The sequence below is a fragment of the Staurois parvus genome, unplaced genomic scaffold, assembly GCF_062004578.1.
Source record: "Staurois parvus isolate SC_StPar_1 unplaced genomic scaffold, SC_StPar_1.0 ptg000473l, whole genome shotgun sequence".
Lineage (NCBI taxonomy): Eukaryota > Metazoa > Chordata > Amphibia > Anura > Ranidae > Staurois > Staurois parvus.
The window spans coordinates 2,408,640-2,426,536 of NW_028318269.1; the positions used below are offsets into that span (position 1 = coordinate 2,408,640).

At 43.1% G+C, this 17,897-nt stretch overlaps 1 protein-coding gene across 3 annotated transcripts in view; it reads left to right on the forward strand.

The window, feature by feature from the left end:
• LOC149452426 (septin-9-like) overlaps window positions 1-17,897 on the forward strand; it is a 443,799-nt gene that overhangs the window by 321,445 nt on the left and 104,457 nt on the right. The window lies entirely within an intron of this gene.

Here is a 17,897-nt window from a genome sequence, read left to right on the forward strand (position 1 = left end):
CACATACTAGGGCCAATTTAGACTGGGATTGGAACCAACGACCCTAGTACTGCCAGGTGGAAGTGCTAACCATTTAGTCCTCATGCACATGGGACATTTCTACAGCTGCTGTTTTTGTCTTTTGACATTTTTTTCTACAGCTTGTAAACTCCCCAGCATGTTATCCTATGTGTACACATAGACTGTAATCAACGTTTTTCCGCTGGAAAAAAAAACAGGACTAGTGGGTTTCTAGAGCAGTTTCTTAGCTGTAAAAACGCTTTAACGCTGAAAAATGCAGTAAAATGCCACAAACCGGCATTTTGTGACTTTTATTTGACCAAAAAAATGGGGGGGGGGGTTTGTTAAAAATAAATACAAAAAAAAGCAAAAAAGCAAAACGCTAATACAAAAAAGCAAAAAACTTGTTTTTAACGTGACTTTACACAGCTAACGTTACTAGCGTTACCATGTGTGCAAGAGGACTTAGCTACTGTGCTGCCCCCATATTATACTGTATATACAGTGTGTATATATATATATATATATATATATATATATACATACAATAAATATATGTCATGTGTTATGTGTTTGTTTAGGTGCCCGGTCATACCAGGTGTGACTTGCCATGTGATTTGCCATGCTTTGTGAATTTCAAAGCGCATGGCAAGTCGCACCCTATACAAGTCCGCAATTAAAGTGGTCACATCAGTGTGATTCTAACTTGGTCAGAGCCACACCAATTTCTAAAGTAATGCATTCACTACTTCAGGTGTGACATGCATAGACACCTGTGCAGCTGCAGATGTCTTGCAAGTCGCACCCCAAATTGGAATGACATCCGACTTTGAAATCAAGTGACTACACTGGAAGTCGCAAAATTTCGAAATCGGATCAGTGCGACCGGGGACTTACCTAACAAAGGATTTTTATTTCTGCACAGCCAGCATTGTGATTCAAGTACCTCTGCTTGACAGCACAGCCAGGTTCTCTATGTTTACTGCAGTGAGTGAAAGCGCAGTTTAGTCAAAAGCATACAGTTGCAAGAAAAAGTATGTGAACCCCTTGGGATTACGTGGAGTTTTGCATGAATTGGGCATAAAAGGTGCTCTGAACGTCATCTAAGTCACAACAATAGAAGAACACAGTCTGCTGAAAATAATACTACACAAACATTAGATGTTGCCATGGTTTAATTGCACATAACATGTAAACATTCACAGTGCAGGGAGGAAAAAATATGTGAGGCCCTAGCTTAATGACTTCTAATTGGAGCCAGGAGTGAGCCAACCTTGACTCCAATCAGTGTGATGATATTGGATGTGTTGCTGACAGCTGTCCTGCCCTTAAAAAACACACACCTGTTTTGGGTTTACTGGTTTCAAGAAGCACTGTCTGATGTGAACCATGCCTTGCAGAAAAGAGCTCTCAGAAGACCTACGATCAAGAATTGTTGACTTGCATGAAGCTGGAAAGGGTTACAAAAGTGCAGAATGCTGCATGAGGTAAAGAAGAATCCCAGAGTGTCAGCTAAAGACCTACAGAAATCTCTGGCACATGCTAACATTTTTGTTGACACATCTACAATAAGGAAAACATTAAACAAGAATGGAGTACATGGGAGGACACCACGGAGGAAGCCATTGCTGTCCAAAAAGAATATTGCAGCACGTTTGAAGTTTGCAAAAGAGCACCTGGATATTCCACAGCCCTACTGGCAAAATATACTGTGGACAGATGAAACCAAGACTGAGTTGTTTGGGAAGAACACACAACACTATGTGTGGAGAAAAAAAGGCAGCACACCAACATCAAAACCTCATCACCACTGTAAAACATGGCGGAGGGAGCATCATGGTTTGGGGCTGCTTTGCTGCCTCAGGGCCTGGACGGATTGTTGTCATTGATGGGAAAATGAATTCCAGAGTTTATCAAGACATTTTGCAGGAAAACGTACGACCATCTGTCTGCCAACTGAAGCTCCGCAGAGGATGGGTGATGCAAGAGGACAATGACCCAAAGCATACAAGTAATTCAACAAAACAATGGCTGCAACAGCACAGAATACGCCTTCTGGAGTGGCCCAGCCAGAGTCCTGACCTCAACCCGATTGAAATGCTGTGGCATGACCTTAAGAGAGCGATTCACACCAGACATCCCAAGAATATTGCTACACTGAAACAGTTTTGGGAAGAGGAGTGGTCCAAAATGACTCCAGATCGTTGTGCAGGTCTGATCTGCAACTACAGGAAACGTTTGGTTGAGGTTATTGCTGCCAAAGGAGGGTCAACCAGTTATTAAGTCCAAAGGTTCACATACTTTTTCCTCCCTGCACTGTGAATGTTTACATGTTATATGCAATTAAACCATGGCAACATCTAATGTTTGTGTAGTATTATGTTCAGCAGACTGTGTTCTTCTATTGTTGTGACTTAGATGACATTCAGAGCACATTTTATGCCCAATTCATGCAAAACTCCACGTAATCCCAAGGGGTTCACATACTTTTTCTTGCAACTGTAGTCCCAGGCTGATGATTGGACAGTGAAGGAACAGCAGTAGCATGATGAGGCCACTCTGCTCTCCTATCAACATATTCCTTGTCTAACCGCTCACCATATCTACCAACTCTGTAGTGCATGGGTCGGTCTGATTGGATGCAGACTGAATGGATAATTTAGGTAGGCCCTCATATTACATAGTTTTGGTAAATCTAAGGGAGATTGTACAGAGCAGGGGCGGACTGACCATTCGAGTACTCGGGCACTGCCCGAGGGCCCGGGGTCAGTAGCGGGCCCCATGAGATGCCCCTGGTACCTTTCATTGGCTTTTTCATAGGCTTTTTTGGGTATGGGTGACGACACGGATGCCCCATGATCCCCTATTGCCCGGGGGCCCCATGAGTTGTCAGTCTGCCCCTGGAACAGAGATTATACAATCGGATTGTAATGTGTATGATCACACAGTCTGTCCATCTGCTTGCGTGACCTGACCCTCTCCCAATCTGAATGCTGCTGTGCAGGGGATTACAGGGGTCCAATGTCAAGAAACATTGCAGTCACTAAAGCAAATGTATGCTTTACTAATGAATACTTACATAGAAATATGAAAGCTGCTGTTGCTGACTTCTATGTCTGAGAAAGCTATCTGCCTGGCTGTCATGCTGATGTTTTGACTTTATTGCTATTGAAGTCACTGATCTGGCATAAGTATAGAATAAAGGTTTTTGGCAATCCTGTGCTGCATACTTGTACCTGTCCATACTTCTATGACTCAAAATTACTGATGTCAGACACAGCCAAGCAACTAGCATTTTCAGAAGGTTAACCATAGCAGTCCTATATTTTTCTCATGAGGTGTTCTTTCAGGTTTACTTTAAGTGAACTTGCCCTTTAACCCCTGACCTCACAGAGTGCAGAGTATCATGTTTAAGAGATACATTTCCCCCATTCCAGCGATTTTCACTGCGGCATTGCCAGACACTGCACAGCCTTTAAAGCAAATAAAAATCCCTGCTGGCTCCTCTTCTTGTCGTTCACACGCTGCGGCCCCATTCATTTCTGGGGGGTGAGATATATTCCAGCACAATACATCTTACCCATAGGAATGAACGGGGCAGCAGGCATTAAGAAGAGTAGCTGGTGGAGACATTTTTGCTAAGAAGGCTGTGCGACACTTCACAGTGATTGTGCTTTACTGCTCCTTGTCACAATCAGGGGCGGACTGACAACTCATGGGGCCACTGGGCAATAGGGGATCATGGGGCCCCTGTGTCCTTGCCCAAACTCAAAGCACACCCAAAAAAGCCAATAAAAGGTACCAGGGGCATTTCATGGAGCCCCCTACTAACCCTGGGCCCTCAGACAGTGCCTGAGTGCTCGAATGGTCAGTCCACCCCTGGTCACAATGAAAGTCTATGAGTCCTGGCTGATAATCTGTTTCAGCAGTTGTTACCTATCTGGAGTAGGAGTGATTGCAATAAAATTCAGAGCCCCCTCAAGTGACAAATTTTATTAATTTAAGACAGTTACAAAACTGCGAAAGAGCAAGCATGTAGAACATACAGTGGCAGGGCATTTTTTTTTCAGAGAATAGGTGCAGGAACTCCCCCTTTCCGGGTCACCTCTTGTCTTTGCCGCTACCCACCTCTGAGCACCGTTCCTTGGTTCAACCCCCTACCCACCTCCCAGTATTGCCTCTTTTATCATATACAGACCCAAGAATCATTTTGTGATGCTAAGTACTTTGTATGGAATTTGGTAATGATAGTAAAATAGATCCCCTGCAGCCAGCGACAATAGATCCTCCAGCAACAGTTGACCTTCCCACCAACAATGGACCCCCACAAATATACCCCTAGAGCAACAATAAATCCACCCGAGCAACAATAGACTTACAGCAGCAACAACAGATCTCCCAGCAGCCAGCAATAATAGACCCCCTACTCAACAGTAGATCCCTCCCAGCAACAACTGACCACCCAGCAACAATAGATTCCCCAACAGCAACAATAGATCCCCACCAGCAACAATAGACCCCCTCCTCAAAAATAGATCTCCTCCAGCAACAATAGATCCCTCAGCAGCCAGCATCAATAGACTCTCTAGCACACCCCAGCACCCCTTACCAGTACGCAGTGTTGGAGGTGCCAGAACTGTGTTCCCCCACGTTCCCGCTGAAAAGAAATCCCTGTACAGCGGGTAAAATGAATATTGAACAATTCACCATTTTTCTAGGTAAATATATTTTTAAAGGTACTATGAACATGAAATTTTCAGTACATGTTGGTGACAACCCATAAATATACCATACAAGAAACCAAAACAAATAAGTTCAGAAATTAAGTTATGTGTAATAAAATGGAATGACACAGGGAAAAAGTATTGAACACGCTAACTGAAATGTATTTAATACTTCATACAAAATCCTTTGTTGGTATGTACCTGCTGTATAATAAACTAGAGCAAATCATTGTAAAGAAACAAAGAATAAATCCACTCTAAGACACTAATGTAAATAAACAAGCAGCTGCTAAAAACTGTGATACCAGTTAAATAAAATATATAGAACAAAAAGTTAGCGCTGCTTTTTGTAAAGAACATTAATACATCCACAGTCAAAAAAAAAAAGTATTTGAATTGGCACAAATGCATGTCTTTGTGAGCATCTGGAAGGGGCTTGGAAGAATTGGAGCTTCCATTATATCCTATGAAGAGTAATTTCACTTGTTCTGGAGCTATGTGCTGGAAGATATCATCATGGTCATAGCCAAAGCTGAATTTCTGTAGCTAGCAGAGCCTGTGGCTTAGGCCACCCATATTGTATATAGTGTTGCTGACTGTCAGTAACAAATTCCTATGTATAATAAAAGGTTCTAGACTGCTGTCATGTCTGCCAGTGCCATCCGGCTACGTCATTGCTGTCCCTAAGCAGTAGATGAGCTCATATTGCTGGAATAGTGTGTTCTGTACAGGGGCAGTCTGACAACTCATAGGGCCCCCGGGCAATAGGTGATCATAGGGCCCCTGTGTCCTCACTCACACCCAAAAAAAAGCCTGTGAAGGGTACCAGGGGCATCTCATGGGGCCCCCTACTGAGCCCCCTGGCTCTTAGGCAGTGACCGAGCACCTGAATGGTCAGTCCGCCCCTGGTTCTGTACTTGTGTATTGTGTCACCCATTCACCTCAGCCATTCTGGCTCCATGCACCTAGGACTGCACTGCTAGCAGAGTAGGGTAACAAGCTGTTCTACTCTTCCAGTCATTGGTCCTCAGTATTCTGATGCAGAGTGGGCAAACTGGCTACACAACAGAACAGAAAACAGCTTGGGGAGGGGGGGTAGAAAGTGTAAATCCAGCCCTCATCCGACCATGAAGATGATGTGTCTATACTGGACATTCAATACCACCAAAGCAGGAGAGTGGAAACGGCTCACCCAGGTTGCTCCATCAGATCACAATCAGGGAGTCCTCTCTACCTGATCCAAAACCTTCTCAATCCAGAAAATATACTGTATTTTTAATGACTAGTACATCAGATAACGGCTTCTGAAAGATTAAAATTTCATCTTTATTGTAAATCTAAAGCAATATTCCAGGAAGAACCGACACGTTTCAGTTGGCTAGGTCTTTAAGTACAACTAAAGGCTACTGTATCACAGTCTAAACAAGTCCCAAATCCAGGTACTATGTGATACACAAGCCTCATAAAGTGGCCAACTAACTTCCTTTGCCTTCTCTGACTGGGCCAAATCCTCTTTCATTTGTATCTCACATGCTCCCCCTCCCAGACACTGCAGTTCACAGTGGAATGGTTTCAGCAATGCTGGAATACAGAAAGCAGTGGGAGGGACTGGGTGTAGTTAGGTGCTAGCCATGCCCCCGCAACCTCTTTTCATGTTACTATAGTGCATGGGTGCTCAGGCTGTGCAAACAAATGGCTACTGCCCCAATATATAACTGGCCTTTGCAGCAAGGAGCACATAGAAGGGCGACGCATGTCAAACAATAAAAGAGAAACGTTCCCAGCTCAACTTACCGAACAGCCTGCAACCAACCGAATTGTCCTATCGAACAGTTTGCATTGAAAACAGTTTAGTTTGCACACATTTGCAAATACATGCAAATATGTGCTCAACCTGTGGCCATCCAGCTGTTACGGAACTACAATTCCTATCATGCCTCTGCCTTTGCAATGCCTCATGGTACTGAATTTCCACAACAGCTGGAGGGCCACAGGTTGAGCACCCATTCTGTAATGCAAGCAAGGACAGTCTACATGAGGGTGACAACTCTGAATTCAAGAGTAAAGCAGCATTGTTGCCACACAATTACAATAAGGTGCATTAGGTTCACTTCACTGGCACTTGTATTTGTTGAAGGCCATAGCTGACCATAGGCGATAGAGACTGGTTGGATGTGCACAGTCTTGTGATGTCTCCTGGACCAGCTTCTATCCTAAACACTCCAGACTCTAGTCACACGAGTGCTCTTCTTTCCAGGTGCAGACATTAGTGGTGGTCGGGAAACAGCAATAGCATTCCAAAACCTTGCCCAATTGTTTATATTTCTTGATTGCATTTGTTTGGGGCTGTCATGTGCTGCTCCATGGATATTGGATTATTTTGATATATGCCAAAAAAGACGAATCTGGAGACTGACTTTGTCAGGAGTGAAACAGAGTGATTTTGACCCTACCTTGACTACCACTGTGGAAAGAAGAGTAAGGAACAGGCAGTATTCACCAGGGATCCCATCATGGGGGTTTGAACTCAATCGCCCTAGGTCACTCTCTGAGACATTGGCAAACCTAACTGGAAGATGTGATAGGACCACCAGGGGAGGTGGCCAGATAGCCAGTGAGGAAATAGAGAAAGCTTATGAGATCCCCGAAGAGAGATGCTCAAATGTGCTCATCTTTGAGGTCTTGGAGGAGCAGAGTTTAGAAAGCAGAGCATACCTGGAGTAGTTGTGCCCAGCTGCAAGGGCCCAGAGGGACAGAGTCTGCAAATAGTGTGTAGCAAGAACAGTGCTTGTGGCCAGGAGCAACAAGAAAACATACCAGGAGCAGTATCAACAATCAGGAACATTTCTGAAATGAAAGCTATTGTCTGTCTGGACCATGGGGCAATATAGGCACAGGGAGCCATAGGAACAGAAGAAATGCAGGCTTTGGAAACGTGGGGGCTTGGCGATGTCTGGACAAATGTTGCATGAATGTCTATACATGGAGTGCGCTGGCCTTTAATGAGGTGGCCGAATGACACAGATGTATCTGACTGACTGCTGCTGCATAACCCTCGGTAATACCATGAAGTGAGCACAACTGTGCCCCCTAGGCAATCCATTGATGGAAATGGGGGCAGTAAGAAGCCGCTACAGCCATCTATTTAAACAAATACCACCAGCAAACAATTAATTAATATGTGTAACCCTCAAGCTTCTGCATACAACACATTGGGGTTGATTTACTAAAGACAAAGGCTTGGGTGACGTCACCACGTCCATATGGAACATGGCAAGTGGTCTGAGATTGCATAGTGTTATCTACTAGAGTTACGACATCTATTTTAAAAGGCTGTATACTTTTGTGGGGTTTAGCACCTTATATATGTAAGTGCAATTCTGTTGGTGTTTGTGGCAATAACATTTTTTTAAGAACAAGTCACTATCTGCAGTATTTTTTACACGTAATGAAGTGGAGTTTGTTGGAAGAGTGGATTCATGGTTGAAGCTTGAGCCCCGGATGGAGGGGAGGATCCGGTCCCGTTGTAAGGACAAAAAGCATTGATAGACCGAACACTGAGTGGGGGGGGGGGGAGTTATATCACTAAGGTGAGAGTTCACCTGGTGGTGGTGATGCACTGTAATATATGCTGCATGAGTAACATCGAGGTGAAATATCGGGTTGAAGTCTTACCCTGGAGGGCTGCTGTTAATGTTTTGTTAATATTTGGACATTTTCATATATATCAAGAATTATTGTTATTTTGTTGGTTTATATGCACACATGCGCTCTGGGATTACTTTATAATATCACAGTGTGATTTTATGGTATATATTTTTTTTTGTCACAATTTATGGGATTCAGTATGACATTCATGTTTATGTGATTAGTGTAGCACTATTTTGTGTTTTTTTTTCGGCCTGTAACACTACAAAGCTGTTGAAAACGGGTGCACTGCGTAAGGCACTTATGAATGTGAGCACATATGCTTTTGGTTCCATTGTTGCTGTAATATATTAGTTCATTTTAATAAAACATTTTCATGCTATTGGAGCACTTGTCTACTTCAAATTTTATGACGTTCATGGGTACACTCAGGAAGAAGAAGTGGAGTAGTCTTGGAGGTTGATCCCATGGAAGGATGAAGTGCACTTTGACCTACTCTTAAAACGGGAGGTCATGGTCATTTGGTGAGTGTTGCTGGAGTGGTGGTGGTGCAAATTGGAGGAGTGGAATACAGTCATCTATTGCCTATGTGGGAGTCATAGCAGTCTTCCATGGATAGATATATTAAAATTCCACAAGCACAGGAACAAGGTAAAGGCCTCTGATTCCCTATCATGGTGCAATGTAGATGACAGTCTAGGTCCTTCAGCCTAGTGGACCCCCAGAGTACCCTGTCTGACCTTTTTTGTTCTCCTGCTGTGCCTGACTCATGTTATTTTGTTTTTGTTGAAGACTGCGCTGGACTGACTGGATCAGTCACTGATCGTAGGTGGGTGGTTGCGTGAGTGGGTAGGGAGAAGTCCCTCTAGTCAGTTGTACCCAATGTTGGATATTGGCGGTAAACCCTCTTAGGGTTTGGGCTGCTGCCTTTCTGGTATGGCCTTGAGGTTGTTTCCACACATTAACTTGGAATAGCAGAAGAGAAGGAGCACCCGATGTCCAAAAGAATGCACTTTTGATGATAGATTAGGAGACATTTATTGAGAATAACGACAAGTACATCAAGCCAACGTGTTTCAGGAGAAAGGACTCTCCCATCTTCAGGGCTGTTGCTGGACACTAATAAATGGGCAAAAATCCCACGTCGGTTATATATTTTCTAGGTTTCGGAGGAATAAATGTTGAAAAAATGACTCATGTTATAACCAAAATAAATGCTTTGGCCCATATATCAAATATAGTCATACCATGGAGAAAATATGGCAGAAAATAATCACGCCGTACTGGAAAACCATATGGATTGTTGCTGTAAGATGGGGTTATAAGTCTTTTCTGGGAACCAAAACATGAAGATCTGTACAATGTCACATCTGGCGTCCATCTGCCCTGCTCTTACATGGAACAGCCCCCTCAGATCTCTGCCAAGGACCAGTGACCAGTATCATGTAACATTCTGCCATGAAGTGAGACCCCCTCGGGGACAGAAAAATCAATCCCTGGTGAAGACATTTTAGGGAAATCCCAGCCACCAGTCTGCAATATTTCTTATTTTATAAGTACTCACATTCTGCTGTCTTCAATTTAATATGTATACAGTGTCATCAGGACCTTTTTTAGATGCCAGATTATAAATGGGATTTACACATCTTTTTCCAATTAACTTACCGTACTTATAGCAAATTCACGTGCTCCAACAGCATTTTTACAGAAAAAGGAGTTATTTCTCAGCTGACAAAGATGATGGAAAATATTGTTCAGCTTTAACATGTATAAACTGCATATATTATATTGGTGTGATTTCTGATCCTGTATTTGACTTCCACTTACCTAACATATAACACCCGATCGGTGAAATATGTTAAATAGAGACATTTTTATCATACAGGGGAATGTAAAGTTTTTCTGGTTTTTTTAGGTATAAATGTTAACCAATTCTCCTCCCTTCCTGATCAGGCTATTTTTTGCGATATGGCGATGCGTTACTTTAACTGACAATTGCACAGTCATGCAATACTGTACATAAATGAAATTTGTGTAATTTGTTCCCACAAATACAGCTTTCTTTTGGTGGTATTTGATCACCTCTGTGGTATTTATTTTTTGCTCTATAAACAAAAAAAGACCGACAATTTAAAAAAAAAAAAACAATATTTTTTACTTTTTGCTATAAAACATATCCAATAAAAAAATTTAAAAAATCTAATTTTGTCATAAATGAGGCTAAAATATATTCTGCTACATGTCTTTGCTAAGACAAATTCCAATACATGTAAATTAATTGGTTGCGTGAAAGTTATAGCGTCTACAAATGGCGGTATACAGTGAGGAACAGAAGTATTTGAACACTCTGCGATTTTGCAAGTTCTCCCACTTAGAAATCATGGAGGCGTCTGAAATTCACATTGTAGGTGCATTCCCACTCCGAGAGACAGAATTAAAAAACAAAATTCAGGAAATCACATTATATGATTTTTAAAGAATTTATTTGTCTTGCACTGCTGAACATAAGTATTTGAACACCTAAGAAACAGCAAGAATTCTGGCTCTCAAAGACCTGTTACTGTGCCTTTAAAAAGTCCACCTCTCCTCCACTCATTAATCTAACTTAGTAGCACCTGTCTGAGCTCTTTAAGACACCTGTCCACCCACAGTCAGTCAGACGCCAACTACTACAATGGGCAAGACCAAAGAGCTGTCAAAAGACACCAGAGACAAAATTGTGGACCTCCACAAGGCTGGAAAGGGCTACGGGGCAATTGCCAAGCAGCTTGGTGAAAATGGATCAACTGTTGGAGCAATTGTTAGAAAATGGAAGAGGCTAAAGACGACTGTCAGTCTCCCTTGGACTGGGGCTCCATGCAAGATCTCACCTCGTGGGGTATCACTGATGATAAGAAAGGTGAGGAATCAGCCCAGAACTACAAGGGAGGAGCTGGCCAATGACATGAAGAGAGCTGGGACCACAGTTTCAAAGGTCACTGTCGGTAGAACACTACGCCATCATGGTTTCAAATCATGCATTGCACGGAAGGTTCCCCTGCTCAAGTCATCACATGTCCAGGCCCATCTGAAGTTTGCCAATGACCATCTGGATGATCCAGAGGAGGCATGGGAGAAAGTCATATGGTCAAATGAGACCAAAGTAGAACTTTTTGGTCTAAACTTCACTCGTCGTGTTTGGAGGAAAAAGAAGGATGAGTTGCATCCCAAGAACACCATCCCTACTGTGAAGCATGGGGGTGGTAACATCATGCTTTGGGGGTGCTTTTCTGCGAAGGGGACAGGACGACTGCACTGTTTTAAGGAGAGGATGAATGGGGCCATTTATTGTGAGATTTTGAGCAACAACCTCCTTCCCTCAGTCAGAGCATTGAAGATGGGTCGTGGCTGGGTCTTCCAACATGACAATGACCCAAAGCACACAGCCAGGATAACCAAGGAGTGGCTCCGTAAGAAGCATATCAAGGTTCTGGAGTGGCCTAGCCAGTCTACAGACCTAAATCCAATAGAACATCTTTGGAGGGAGCTGAAACTCCGTGTTGCTCAGCGACAGCCCCGAAACCTGACAGATCTAGAGGAGATCTGTGTGGAGGAGTGGGCCAAAATCCCTGTTGCAGTGTGTGCAAACCTGGTCAAGAACTACAGGAAACGTTTGACCTCTGTAATTGCAAACAAAGGCTTCTGTACCAAATATTAACACGGATTTTCTCAGGTGTTCAAATACTTATGTTCAGCAGTGCAAGACAAATACATTCTTTAAAAATCATACAATGTGATTTCCTGAATTTTTTTTTTAATTCTGTCTCTCAGAGTGGGAATGCACCTACAATGTGAATTTCAGACCCCTCCATGATTTCTAAGTTGGAGAACTTGCAAAATCGCAGGGTGTTCAAATACTTCTGTTCCTCACTGTATATACTGGGATTTTTAATTTTTTTTATACTAGTAATGGCGGTGATCAGCACCTTATAGTGGTACTGCGGCAGGCATTCTGACACTGGCACTGGGTAGGAGCTGACTAATGGCCACTGACATTCCCAGTGATACTAATACAGTGATTGGTGCTAATAAAAAAGCACTGACACTGTACTAATGACACTGGGCAGGAAGAGGTTAACATCTGCGACGATCAAAGGGTTAACTGTGTGCTGTTTTACTATGTGTGCTGTTTTACTACGGAGTACATGCTGCTTTGTATTTCTCTGCTGTTGTTTACACACAGGTCTCTTCCCTGTCAGGTTTCCCCAACGATCGCCGGGTGGCGGCGGGTATCTCCGGCCGGGACCCGATGATTGACATCCATAGCCACCAATGGCGGCGCCCCCTACCTGGAAATGCAAATCACACATATATATATTTATATATATATATATATATATATATATATATATATATATATATATACACGTGATTTTGAGCAGCCATGCTGCCCTGTAGCAGTGCTTCTACTATAGGGTGGCAGGCAAGCGGTTAATAAAAGAAACCTCACTGCTAAAAAATAAAGGTGTACAAAAACTCGACAATTTATGCAGTCCTTTGCCTATTGTACATCCACATTAGTCCCTGCCCCCAAGGAGCTTACAATCTAAGATACCTATCATATATGCACATACTAAGGCCCATTCACCTACCAGCATGTACTTGAGTGTGGGAGGAAACCCTTACAAACACAGGAAGAACATGCAAGCTCAATGTATTCAGTACCCATGGTCAGGATTCAAACCAATGACCCTAGTTCGGTACGACAGGGGTGCTAACCACCAAGCCACTGTATGTATGTATAATTTGCAATTTTTTTATATGCATTTATTTATTTCAGGTACTTATATAGCGCCATCAATTTACGCAGCACTTTACATATATATTGTACATTCACATCAGTCCCTAACCCTCAAGGGGTGTACAATCTAAGGTCCCTAACTCACATTCATACATACACATACTAGGGACAATTTAGGCAGGAGCCAATTCACCTACCAGCATGTCTTTGGAGTGTGGGAGGGAACCAGAGTACCCGGAGGAAACCAACGCAGGCACAGGGAGAACATGCAAACTCCAGGCAGGTGGTGCCGTGGCTGGGATTCGAACCAACGACCCTAGTACTGCCAGGCGGAAGTGTTAACCATTTAGCCACTGTACTGCCCTATATAAAAGACAGCTATATTGGCCCCAGCATTAGTTATATTTGTTAATGTTAGGATCCATTCACAATGGGTGCACTACTGCAGGCCATTTTTTCCCAGCACCGGGGATGCACGGTATTACGGCATTCCATTCATTTCTATTGGAACATGTGGATGGACAGACACAGCTACAGTGTCTTGACAGTGTCATATGACATGCTGGTGAGTGCAGTTGCAGGTCCCCGATTGCACCCTGTATCCGCTCAGAGACTTGCACCTGCACTCACCCACATGTTATATTAGGACACAGTGGCTATCCCAATAGAAATGAATGGAACACCGGCATGAGGATGCATGCAACACTGGTGCACCCCCATGCTGGGGAAACATGGACCTTCAGTAAAGTGCCTTGTGTGAATGGACCCTTAATGCATGCAAGATAAGTAATATGTACGTGTAATATTTACAGGTATTTATTACAGACCATAGTACTCCCCCTGACAATGCCTTCATTTGCTATTCTCTCTAGAAGGATGGCGCACTCTTTGTTCAGGCATCATTCAGGATCAGCATTTACTTCCTGCACTAGGATTCTGATTCAGAAATGACACAGTCATGTAGATCATGGTGCTTGTGAGGTTCTGATATCGAACAGACCCTGCTGCTGCACCCTCTCACCTTATACCTTACTACAAATATATAATGTTGCAGTCTGATCACTGGGGATTAAAGTGTTCCTAAACCCACAACAGTAAAATCAGTCTGTATATGCAGTAAAGCATGCTTGTTATACTCACTGGGGAACCTAACGAGTTAATCCTCTGCATTGTGTAAAAAGGATGTCTCATCCTGTCTTCTCTGATCTTCCCCTTCTTCCTGTGTCTCCTAAATATCTTCTGGTAGAACAGAGGCTCGGGGGCAAGCTGCACATGCTCAGTTTGGTGTGTATTGCTAGAGAGTCTTTTCTTTTCTTGGGAGAGTGCATGTGATCAGCACAGGGCCAATCAGCACTGTCCTGACAGAGGTCAGGGGTCCTGCATCCTCCTACAGGAAAATGAAAACTCCGCCTACAAGCTGTAACCAGTGCTCTGCTGGACTCTGATATAAGTCACAAGTCTGCTCTAACTGCTGATGAGAAAAGGTATTTATCATTTTATATTTACTAAAATAATTGCGTTTCCATGTTGTGTGTACTGTAGGAGATCGGGTATAGTGAATGCAGGGTCCTGGGTTTAGTAACACTTTAAATACTGTTGGCATCATCATTCTAGGCAAAGTCACTGTACTGGAGCTTAACCACTTCCCGCCCGCCCTCAATGTACTGTGGGTGTAAGCAAAGCGATGCACTCGAACGTCGCTGCCTACTTCTGGGTGATTGTACACAGCAGGAGCCTATCAGCAAATCTTGGCCAATAATTTACGGCCGGGATCTGCTGATTGGCTATGTCCAATCACAGCCCAGAGCTCTGTGTTTACATTCAAAACAAAGCTCTGTACAGAGAGAATGATCTCTCTGTTGCAAAGCAGGGATGAGAAACATAGACCCATTAGTAAAAGCAGCACACTTTGCACACATTATACATAGTAAGGCACACATTTAACCCCTTGATTGACCTAGATGTTGACCCCTTCCCAGCCAGTGTCATTAGTGCAGTGACAGTGTATATTACCACTGATCACTGTATTAATGTCACTGGTGATGTCAGTGGCAGCTAGTCAGTTTCCCCCAGTGTCAGATTACCCTCCGCACTATCAGGAAAGATCAGGCTTCTGTCAGCTCACATGAGCTGACAGAAAGAAACTGAATGAGCTGTACAAGGAATCAGCTCTTAGGGCCCTTTTTACAAGTGAGAAAAATTAATAATAGCGCCTATGGTCAAAATTATATAACTTACTAATAGTGTACCAGCTGCAAAAAATCACCATATATAAAGTGTACCAATAAATAAATAATTTGCGCTAGTAAATGTGTATAAAAAGAAATCATCAAATCATAAGTCCAGAAAAAAATATATATATGCCAATACCACAAAAAAATATAAAAACTTTTAAGTGCAAAAAACTTTTGTGCAAAAAAAGTGTCTAAATATGAAAAATTTCACCAAAAAACATTGATAATATAATGGCAGATCATCCATAAATATATCTTCAGAAACGGAAACTCTGCAACACACCGATCCTCATCGATCGAAATAACAGGATGAAAAACTTTGTAGTTAATCGAAAATCCACTTCTCCAATAGAAAAAGGACCACCTTCAAACATATCCATGGGGGGAAATGCCAAGCACTCGAGAGAAACAGAAAGACTTCATGGTGCAATATTATAAAAACCAATTCCTTTATTAGGTACTCATTGCACTTACTCAAGAGGTGTCCCAGCCGACACCAGCATCAACAGCATAGCAGCAATCACATAAACGAGCCTGGCTACTCAGCACATGCGCAGTAGCTGGCAGCCAAAAACGTAATGACGTCACATCAATCAAGCTCCGCCCTACGCGTTTCGTCATCGACGTCCTCACAGAGCGCTCCGTGAGGACGTCGATGACGAAACGCGTAGGGCGGAGCTTGATTGATGTGACGCCATTACGTTTTTGGCTGCCAGCTACTGCGCATGTGCTGAGTAGCCAGGCTCGTTTATGTGATTGCTGCTATGCTGTTGATGCTGGTGTCGGCTGGGACACCTCTTGAGTAAGTGCAATGAGTACCTAATAAAGGAATTGGTTTTTATAATATTGCACCATGAAGTCTTTCTGTTTCTCTCGAGTGCTTGGCATTTCCCCCCATGGATACGTTTGAAGGTGGTCCTTTTTCTATTGGAGAAGTGGATTTTCGATTAACTACAAAGTTTTTCATCCTGTTATTTCGATCGATGAGGATCGGTGTGTTGCAGAGTTTCCGTTTCTGAAGATATATTTATGGATGATCTGCCATTATATTATCAAGGTTTTTTGGTGAAATTTTTCATATTTAGACACTTTTTTTGCACAAAAGTTTTTTGCACTTAAAAGTTTTTATATTTTTTTGTGGTATTGGCATATATATATTTTTTTCTGGACTTATGATTTGATGATTCTTTTTATACACATTTACTAGCGCAAATTATTTATTTATTGGTACCCTTTTTACAAGTGGACTGATTGGGTCCTCCTGTCAGTTTTTCAGGAAGACCTGATCGGACCACCCATTATTTTCTATGGGGAGGTGGATGTAAAGGAACATGTGTCTGTTTACACCTGCCTGCATCTGATCCAGTCCACTAAAAACAGACAGATGGGGATCCATTACGCATCTGTCTAGTGGATCAGATCGGATGACAGTCAGATGTAAACGGACAGTTGTTCCGTTTACACCCTACTGCCCCATAGAGAACAACGAGCTGTGTCCTTGTCCACTCTGCACAAGCGGATCAGACACAGACCTGCCAACCGCCTGCTCAGCAGGGATCAGCAGACAGATCCCCCGCTGAGCAAGTGGATCGGCTTGGCGCTGTCCGCCTGTGTGAAAGAGCCCCTATGCTCTTATGAAGTGGGTCCATGACAGCCTAGGCTCAGGGAAAGTAGGTTCAGTAATGCTGGCTGTCATTCAACCCAGCAGACTGAGGACATCTAGTGACAGAAAAGAAGTACTGCAAAGGGGATTGCTCTGGATTGAAGATGAATATTTCAGCAAAAGGTGCCTTTTTTTATAGCTTTTACCATTATTAACCATAAACTGGTTCCTGTTTGCCTGGAATTGTGCTCTGAAGTTTGACTTTGATTGATTTGTAAAGTGATTTATATTCTGTGGTAGCTAAGGCCCACTGTTTTTTAGAGGTGAGCACATGGGCGGACTGACAATTCATGGGGCCCCCAAGCAATAGGGGATCATGGGGCGCCTGTGTCCTTGCCCAAACTCAAAAAAGCCTATGAAAAAGGTACCAGGGGCATCTCATGAGGCCCCCTACTGACCCCGGGCCCTTGGGCAGTGCCGAGTTTCCAAATGGTCAGTCCGCCCCTGGGTGAGCATTAGTCACACAGACAGTCCCAGCCCAAACAAAAGCAATTGGGCAAGTTTTCCAACCTGCTCACTTACTTTGCTATGCAAAAACACTCATCAGAACAAGCATGTACTGACCCATAGACATAGAATGACTGACCAATCTGGCCATTACAGGCTGGCTTGGGAGACTGACTTGGGCACCTTGACATTTTTTGCTATACTTCTCAGCTAGTGATGAATGGCTAGATTTTTATGATTTAACCAAGATTCCATCATAGTGGATACGTGCAAATTTTTGGCACTTCTTAACATTATTCTGTTGAAGTACGATTAGCATCTTAGTGCTGGAATGCATGACTTCCCATCCTAGCAAGGTCCTCCAGCACTTTCCCACAGGCCTTCAGGAGGGGTTGTGTCAT